Raw genomic sequence first — 10,263 nt, 5'->3', positions numbered from 1 at the left:
AACTTCATTTGCTAACATTTTGATGTTATAGAAGTGTTCATAACAGAGTTCCTTGGCATTGAACGGATCCCCTTTCTTCTTGGCAGTTCGAATAGCAATTATAAAAGATTCTGGAACATAAACTGGTCCACTTCTGAGGAGTCGTTTGGCTTGTCTTTCAATCAAGGAATGAGCAGAATCTCCCTCATTGTGTATGTGTCCTATAGTAAGATACTTGTGTGTAATCGAATTTATTTCCAACTTATCTACTGCATATCAGTAAAGAGCGAGGATGAACTTATTTTTTTGCTGGCCAGCACAATTATCTGAATAGAAGATTATGTCACTTTTACCTCTTTTACGCACTTCCTTTATGTAGGCTAATCCAACACACATGTGCCTAATTCATTGACTCCACGATGACCGTTTGCCTCATCCCAAACATAACAGTTACATGAATTTGATTTTAGATTGTAAATAGTAAAATTCAAAACGTTAAATTTTGATCTGTAGTAAAACACATTAACATCTCCTTTGATTAACTGCGTTACTGCTTGTAAATCATACACAGCCACAACAGAATCCGCTGATGTCTTATCAGTTGCTTTCTCAGACCTTGATAATTCCTTTTCCAGTAAGTGTCTGTCATAACTTTCTTTTAAATCAGCCTTTTCACTTTCTTCAGCGTTAATTGTCGAAAGCTGTGTAAATATCACATTGATCCTTTTTAGGAATGAAAAAAGATGTTATATTCTTGTTTAAATATTCTATTAAAAAAAAGTAGTTTCCAAATGGCAGTTTTTCTTCTTTGCATTTAGCTACTTAGTCACTGTGAATATCAGCAATTGTTTTGCTCCCATCAGTTTATGTCCTTGAAGATTTTGCTCTTGTGTAATGACTTTCTATTCTTGGAATATAGTCAATATGCCCCTTGATTTTAGCTCGAATGCTTTCATCGACTGTTGCATGTTTACCATGCTTGCCTCTAAGATCAGATTCAATAAGAACACCGGCAACTTTATTTTTTTTTTCCCCAAAGCTGTTCGGATAGGGCGATCATTTATGTCTAACGTGTTCTTGAAGAACAGCTTGCACACTCTAATTTCTTTATCGTCAGTGTAAAAATAAAAAGCATTATTAAGTCTTCTTGGTGGTCGATTGCCTCCTATTCGAATATATCTGTAGGATGGTTCAACAACTTTCATAGAATTTGCAATGAATTGTCTTTGTTTTGTTATATCGCCCAAATCCCAATATGAAGTGAATATATTGTTTCTCTCTTCTTCAGTAATGTTCTGAGAACATTTCAATCTGCATTTTTCGCCACAAGGTGGTTTCATTTTTCTTTCTGCTCTAACATGGTTTCCTTTTGTGTGCTTTTCTTACCTGCATTCCTCAGCTGTTTCTGAACAATTTTTTGGGGCATTTCTTTCTTTTGATACCTTTCTTTGCAGGACTGACTAATATTGGTGCATCAGCAATACTGGATTCTAACACAGGTGGAACCAGAACATCGCTATCTCTCGAACAATCTTGATTAGGTCTCTGAAGTCGATCATCTTTACTAACATTACCATCATCATCAGTATCTTCATCATAATTTGGTACATAGCTTTTGTCAATGACAGAATCATCTGAATCTAAATCCTGTGAGCAATTGCTATCTGATGAGGAATTGCTGGTTGAAGAGGACTTGCTGCTTGACGAAGAATCACTTGACGGTGAACAATCGCTGCACGATGAAGATTGTATTACTCGTGCCTCTTCACATTGGGTGACATTTGAGGTTTCTCCTAAAAAAAATGATGGCTACATTTTACAAAAGCTATTTTTTTAACTCGAAAATGTGTAACTTTGTTCTTAAGAAAATATTGACACAACCAATGTACTTTTTGGAGGTCAAAAATAAAAGATGTGAAAAATGCCTACGATGTCTAAAATGTCACGTGTGTACAAAAAGGATAATATGCAGTTGTGTGGGAGTACATACATACATACATACATACATACATACATACATACATACACACATACATATCCAAAGGGACAATAATCATTGAGATGCAATATCTTTTTTCTTAACATCAAAACAGAAACCACAGTTATTAACACTCAAACACAAAATAACTTACATAGGCCTATTTAAAAGCAAACAAAAAAGTCCGCAAAAAAAATCATCTCTATAACACAGATGAAAATTTCCTAATTAAATGTTCATGGAATTGAAGGGGGAAAATATGAGAAAATGAAGCACGAGCAAAAAAGAAAAAATAAAGAAAAATAAAATAAATACGGGTAACAATTTGCAAATTAGTCACTGTAAGTCTATGTCTACAGTTATTCCATAGCAAATTATGAAATAGAGCACCACTTGACTTTATTATTTAATTTTATTTTTAAATATTTTAGTAAAATAAATGTTATAATATAAATAAAATCTTTTACATTTTTTTGCATTTTTATCCCTTTCTTGATAAGTCTGTATGTTCTTTTGTTTAAGCAATGCCAAGTTAACTATTTTCTCCCCTCAGCTATTCATACTGACCTATAAAACGTGGTTGGAAAACATTGAGGTGATAATGTATGTGCATTAAAGGACAAAAATCAAACGCTTCAGTAGGTATTTGTGAAAAGAACATATTTTCCAAAATAAGATTCAAAGAAACATGCAATACAAAAATATTTAACTTCTAAAGAGTCATATTTTGATTTAGCTGACTCTTCCTTATTTGGAATGGAATAATGGTTGGTTGTAATAACACATAACACAAAATAACATTTTTATGGTTTCTTATCTTTGCTGCAAGAATGTCACGATTTGAATAATCTTCACAAGAAATTATTTACCTTATGCATGAAGACAGTATTAAATCAAGACAATGCTTTATTGCTACAAATTAAATGCTCAACCAGAAAACTTACTTTCTCTTGAACATTGACAGCAAGAGAAATAGGTCTGTCTTCATGAAACATAAACGATGCTTGGTCGACAACGTCCAGACTCCAGAGGCAGAGAGTACCTGGTTTATGCCGGTGTTTACACCAAGGATTATAAAGAAGTGCGCTATGGTAATAGTGACATTTCATGCCCTCTAGCGGTTAGTATTACAGATAGAGATATGAAATTTTCACCACAAATGGAGCAAAGGACAGGCTATCTGCTGGTATCAATAACTCAAAAAACCCATTTTTGGAGTTGTGTCATTCTTCTGGCAAAGGAGCGATATATATATATATATATATATATATATATATATATATATATATATATATATATATATATATATATATATATATATATATGGAGCCTCGATGGCTCAGTCGGTTACAGCAGCAGCTTCGGACTTCGTAGAGGTCTGTGGCGCTGGTTCAAACCCGCAGGCGACTGATCAAGAGAGGCAGACACTTTGCTATCCGTGTAGACATCCCGGGATTATATATGTAATCAACGGATAGGTTTGCTTAAAAAGCAAATGGATGTTACAGACTAAATACACACACAAAACAAAGCCACTACAACACCTTCTAAAAACATAACAAACATCTCACATGTCTCGAACTCTTGCCATACCCGCGCAATAACTTCTCGCTGCTGGGAAGAAAGGGCGTTGGGTCGGGTATGATACATGAAACATACGTACCGGGGTCTAAGCGATGTCAGGCAGGGCAGCCGATCGAGACCACAGGTCTACCCCAAAGCCAAATCAAAAAGTCCTTCAAAAGAAGGCATCGTGCTTACCCCATACAAAAATGGGAATAAAAGCACGTTAAAAGAAGAAGAAGAAGATACATATATATATATATATATATATATATATATATATATATATATATATATATATATATACATACAGTATATATACATATATATATACATGTGTACATATATGTATATAGATACATATATACATTTATTTGTATATATATATATGTGATGATTATTATCACTTTTGTACGTGATTCATTTATCACACATTACCACAGGTGAAAAATAAGAAGCGGGGTGTAGGTCTGACCGGTTTCGACTTTATTTCAAGCCATTGACGAAGGACTGATACAGAGTGTGAGAAGTCACAAATACATATACTACAAGAACAGTACTGACGAACATACACAACCGTTAGAGGCTCCATATCCCCACTCAGGCCGGTGTCGAGGTAGGAGTGGCCTTTAAAACTCATTTGGCTAAAAATCACAATAGACTCTCAGGGGACATTGCTGATAAACAGACCATACCCACCTCAGATCCACACCTGACAGGTGTCATGGAGGGAGGTTGGAAACTCATTAACATTACTACCCTCGTACTGTGTTTACAAATATGATAATCCTATTTTCATACATCTCTGCCTACCTTAAAGTTTAAACAATTTACAAATTTCTTTTGATATTAAAGGATCAAGTTTATACATCCCTTGACTGATATTCATATTATGGTTGTAACTTTCTCTTATGAAGCTAGATTCAATGATGTTCCTTTCCAGTGCATTATTAAAATATACAATCCTTTTGCCCCTTCCCAGTTGATAGCATGATTGTTCTCACTAACATGTACAAATATACCACTGTTCCTTGTGCATATCTCACACATTTCTTATGTTGTTCAATTCTTTTTTCCAGTGCTTTCCCGGTTTGGCCAATATAAAAGTTGTCACAAGACTTACACGGAATTTTATATACACACCCTTTAATATTGTCTGGGAGTTCTTGATAAGTACATTTTCATTGTTGTATTGTTCTTAAATGCGACATTAATGTCGCATTTAAGAACAATACAACAATGAAAAAATGTACTTATCAAGAACTCCCCAGACAATATTAAAGGGTGTGTATATAAAATTCCGTGTAAGTCTTGTGACAACTTTTATATTGGCCAAACCGGGGAAAGCACTGGAAAAAGAATTGAACAACATAAGAAATGTGTGAGATATGCACAAGGGAACAGTGGTATATTTGTACATGTTAGTGAGAACAATCATGCTATCAACTGGGAAGGGGCAAAAGGATTGTATATTCTAATAATGCACTGGAAAGGAACATCATTGAATCTAGCTTCATAAGAGAAAGTTACAACCATAATATGAATATCAGTCAAGGGATGTATAAACTTGATCCTTTAATATCAAAAGAAATTTGTAAATTGTTTAAACTTTAAGGTAGGCAGTAGAGATGTATGAAAATAGGATTATCATATTTGTAAACACAGTACGAGGGTAGTAATGTTAATGAGTTTCCAAACTCCGCCTCCATGACACCCGTCAGGTGTGGATCTGAGGTGGGGTATGGTCTGTTTATCAGCAATGTCCCCTGAGAGTCTATTGTGATTTTTAGCCAAATGAGTTTTTAAAAGGCCACTCCTACCTCGACACCGGCCTGAGTGGGGATATGGAGCCTCTAACGGTTGTGTATGTTCGTCAGTACTGTTCTTGTAGTATATATATTTGTGACTTTCACACTCTGTATCAGTCCTTCGTCAATGGCTTGGAAATAAAGTCGAAAACCGGTCAGACCTACACCCCGCTTTTTTATTTTTCACCTGTGGTAATGTGTGATATATATATGTATATATATATATATACATATACATATATATATATATATATATATATATATATATATATATATATATATATATATATATATATATATATATATATATATATCCAGTGCAGCATGAAGGAACTTTTGGAATGGAAGTTTAAAATTATTGATGAAATAGATTCAGTATGCTACCCTCCATTTTTTAGAACTTTGTAAAAATAAAGTCAAAAAGACATATTACAATCCAGCCAGTGTTAACAAAGAACTTAAGAATATTCTCTGTTTAACATTTCATCCTAATTTCATTCCTGCAGTCCCCATTTTAAAAGCTATTGATATTAACTTAGTATTTAAATATAATATTTTGAGAAACAAACCAATTAAGAATAGCCCACCCAATTCAAACAATATTGTATACAGTATTCCTTGCAAAGAATGTGATAAGATCTGCATTGGTCAAACATCAAAAGGACTAAAAGTAAAAAGCTCCCTGACACAAATATGCCATTTCAAGAGGCTTATCAAATAATGGCATTGTGGATCATTAGCTTAAGACAGCCCATGTAATTAACTGGGATAAATCATCGATAATCTACAAGGTCAACGAGCATCAGAAAAGGAGTCTGTTGGAGACTGTGTTTATTGAAGCCACGTGCACCAGGAATGTTAATCTCCACCTGGATTATCCTTTGTCCCTGTCTTTTTCCTTTAAAGAACATGCTGCTCAGATTAACAAACTGTAAGCCCGTCCCCCTTTTGTTTTTGTATACAAAGCTCTGTCAACTTCTTTTGTATTCAGTGTGAACTTAAAAATGTAGAATAACTACGAAAGTACTTGTTCAAAATCCCAGTTTTCACTCACCTTCTTACGTGGATTTTGTGTGATACATATATTATATATATATATATATATATATATATATATATATATATATATATATATATATATATATATATATATATATATATATATATATATATATATATATATATATATATATATATATAGGATATATATATATAATATATAAAAGGACCTCATTCAAACTGGATGGTATCAAATGGAGTATTTATTCAGTAAAAGTAACTTTTTCTGAATAAATACTCCATTTTATACCATCCAGTTTGAATGAGGTCCTTTTAGTAATTCTACTGATGCACAGAACAATTTGTGTAATTGATAAAGTTATATATATATATATATATATATATATATATATATATATATATATATATATATATATATATGGCTACAAAGAAAGTGAATACAAGAGAATGCCTTTGCCCTATTGCATTCTCAGTCAACAACAAAATTACCAAAGGACTGTTTTACAAAAATGAATGAATAAATAAACAAGATTAAGGGAATATAAAACCTTTTAGTGCATACAGAGATAATTACATTCGAGGAACAGTAGTCCACGATTAATCAAGGTGAAGCTAAAATCATTAACAAGATTTATTGGTCGTTTTTATTGTCTTTCAAATCTTCGTCGGATATCTTGTGTAGAATGGGGTCAAGGTATACATAACTAGAATAAAATTAATATGATTTCATTTTTAGCCGTATTAATGTAGCATTTGAAACGTCTACAAGGACAATAATTATGGAATCAATATGAGAGTTTTCACCTAGACCAAAGACTAATGCTCTTTTGCATACCCAAGTGAAACACCACAAAGAAATGATTGGTGATTATTAGTACAATTACAAAATGTGATAATATTGTCTCGCGAAACCTGTTAGAATCTTTATGACTACAGCTAACAAATGAAAACAACATTAATTTAAGTCAAATTTTATATGCCCTTGACCCTATTTCACACAGGATATTAGACGGAGGTTTGGAAGACGAAAAGATCATCAGTAACTATTGTTAATGTTCTTGGCCTCTTCGTGGCTAATCCAGGACAGCCGTCCCTCTCCAGCACATCAACATCAAAAATAGTGACCCTACCTTTGTTGGCATTAAATGGTTTTGTACGGCTTTGAGCCGAGCTTTCTTTTTTCCTTTTTACAAAGTAGTCTTTGTATGAAGTTGTAAGAAGTTTGCTATACCCGTCAGGAACATCATACGGTAATTTCATACAGTTGCCCTCGATTTTATTCGCATACCCTACAGTATCGTGGAAATACTGTAGCGAAGTTCCATGCCTTTTCCTGGCCTGTAAGAAAAATATTTTCTCCTAACTTTTTCGTTTGATAGATACAAGTACAGTCATTTACTAACCAGGTCATCTGTTACATGACTGCCGATAAAGATGAAAATGTCCCTTTATTGTCCAGTGGAAGTTCCACATAGAGATTAAGGCCGGGAGTCGTCAATTTGCGCCATTTCTAGCATTAACTCAATTTTCCTGCATAACTCAATTTTCCCGTACACAAATCAGTTTTATTTCAGAATGTGAAAATTTCTGTTTTTTTTTTTCTTAAATCTTAATAATCATATATTATTGCACTAAAAAAAAAAAACTCCAAAACGCGTTTTTCCCCTACCGACGCTTGTTGAAGAAGTTTATGACATAGCTAAAACAAAACTGATTTTGATTTTGTTTATATATGACGTGCGAACTAACAACATAATTTATTTTAGAAAATTTTGTTGTTATATTTTGAGAATAGTGATAAAATGCAATTACAAAACTTAAAACACTTCCCTGGTTAAAATGAGAGAGAGAGAGAGAGAGAGAGAGAGAGAGAGAGAGAGAGAGAGAGAGAGAGAGAGAGAGAGAGAGAGAGAGAGCTGAGCCAGCGCCCCACAGATTGAAATAAGCAAACCTAACACGTCGAGCCCTTGGCACGTGAAAGCCTACCACAAAGTAGTTCTGTTAGGGTATGTTTAAGGTTACTTTTGAGGAATGTTCTTGGCTAAGGGGTTTTTATTTCCTTCCAATCGTCTAATGAACATTAATTTTCGTAAATAGGGATATCCCAGTTTCATAAGAATTTGTGTTATCTGTAAATAGTCTTTGTCATCAAGCATTTGAAATATCATTTTGTGAGTGTGACGCCTGCGAATTTACAACAGCTAGGTTGCATTATGGTTTGTTTATTCATTTTGTGCACCTGTAAAAATATCGAACCGTACATTGACAGAAATGCTGCACCGTAATATTGCACAGCACCTTTTGACAAATATTCAAACTTACCGTTCCGAATTTCGCGCCGTATGTGATCGCATCGTCGTAGCATTGCCGGCGAAAGATCTTTCACGGTCCAGGGTGACCAGATTTTGAAAATTGAAATAAAGGACACCTAAACTGGAGAGGTAGTTGAACAACATAGACACGCAACTTACGTGAAGTTACGCACGCAGTGACGCACCGCGAAGTCCTTCTCAGCTGGGTCCAGATTGTCCAGGACCTACCGTACTTCATTCATTTTTCTTTTGTTTTAAAGCGTTCATTGTAGATTTTGTTACAAACAGCCGTTCATTACATGTGTCAAAGCATTACAATATTGCAATCAAGCATGTTTTGCAGCTTTAAAGGATATTATAACTAAAGTGACTTGCCTTAATATATTGAATGAATTGTAGACAATAAAATACATATAATGAAAACCTTTCCATAATCCTTTTAAAATTATTTTCCTCGTTGTTGTTAGTATGTTATTTTTCATTGGTCATATTTTGCACTGGATCCAACTGCTCTCAAGAGATGGTGTTTGGTTTGAACATATGTGATGAACTCAGAACAGGACAGATAAAGTGAAGTTGCACTTTATCATGGCTCTGACTTGATCGGCTCTACAGTACACTGCACCGGTTCCTACACCCACCCCATCGGTGGCCCATCAGAGAGAACACTGGCTTCATTTGAGCGTTTGAAGGCCGCCTTTACCGCGTATTTTGCCAAATTTCACTAGTATATTGTATTTTTTTTTTCAAATATTCAAAATACGGGATAAAAGGCGGTCCAGGGAGGGTCGATACGGGACGCGGGACAAATGTCATTGTAAAGACGTCAAACGCCTCTTCATTTCTGCATTAATCAAGCCATGTATATTACCCGTTATTATTTCATATTTTTATGTATCTCTCCATACGCATTATTGTCCGGCCTTTCCGCCGATGTATGTAACTACTTTGTACGTTTATTGTAACGCAAATTATTCTCATTTATATGTCATCTAACAAACGCAAATTCTTGTCCAAATGCGTGACATGGGAATCCGCAGGTCGGTCACTTCGTGTGCGTCCGCGGATCTTCAGCGAAAATAGCAAAACCTATTATTATCATTATTATTATTATTATTATTATTATTCCATCAGATGAAGCACTTAATACTGGTTCTTGCATATGTCAAAAATATACATTTCACTTGCATCAAAATGCCTCTAAAACTGGTAAAAAACAAAAATTTTCTGGGGGTGCTTACAGTGCCTCCCCTCACCCCCGAGCTGTAAGGCTCGCTGCATTAGCCTGGTTCTCAGTCCCAACAGAGTGTATGTTTTGAACAAGTTTGCAGCAGGTTTTGAACAAGAAGTGTTTGTGATGAGTGACTGCAGCCCGTGTCGGGTACCGTCCACTGTCGTGTTATATAAGATCTTATTCTATGAGAAACTTCTTATTCGTTTAGTTCATGTTATAAATAAAGAATGCATACGTTTAATTTTTCTTCATTTATTTTCACTACATTTTCTGTCATTAAGTACTCTTTTCATTTCACTGAGTATAAACGAAAACAAATGTATTTTTTTGTTTCAATGATAATGAACTATAATTTACATTTTCATTCGC

This window comes from Macrobrachium rosenbergii, chromosome 3, assembly GCF_040412425.1.
Source record: "Macrobrachium rosenbergii isolate ZJJX-2024 chromosome 3, ASM4041242v1, whole genome shotgun sequence".
Taxonomy (NCBI): Eukaryota; Metazoa; Arthropoda; class Malacostraca; order Decapoda; family Palaemonidae; genus Macrobrachium; species Macrobrachium rosenbergii.
The sequence above is the reverse complement of the archived record's forward strand: the minus strand, read 5'-3'. Positions refer to the sequence as shown.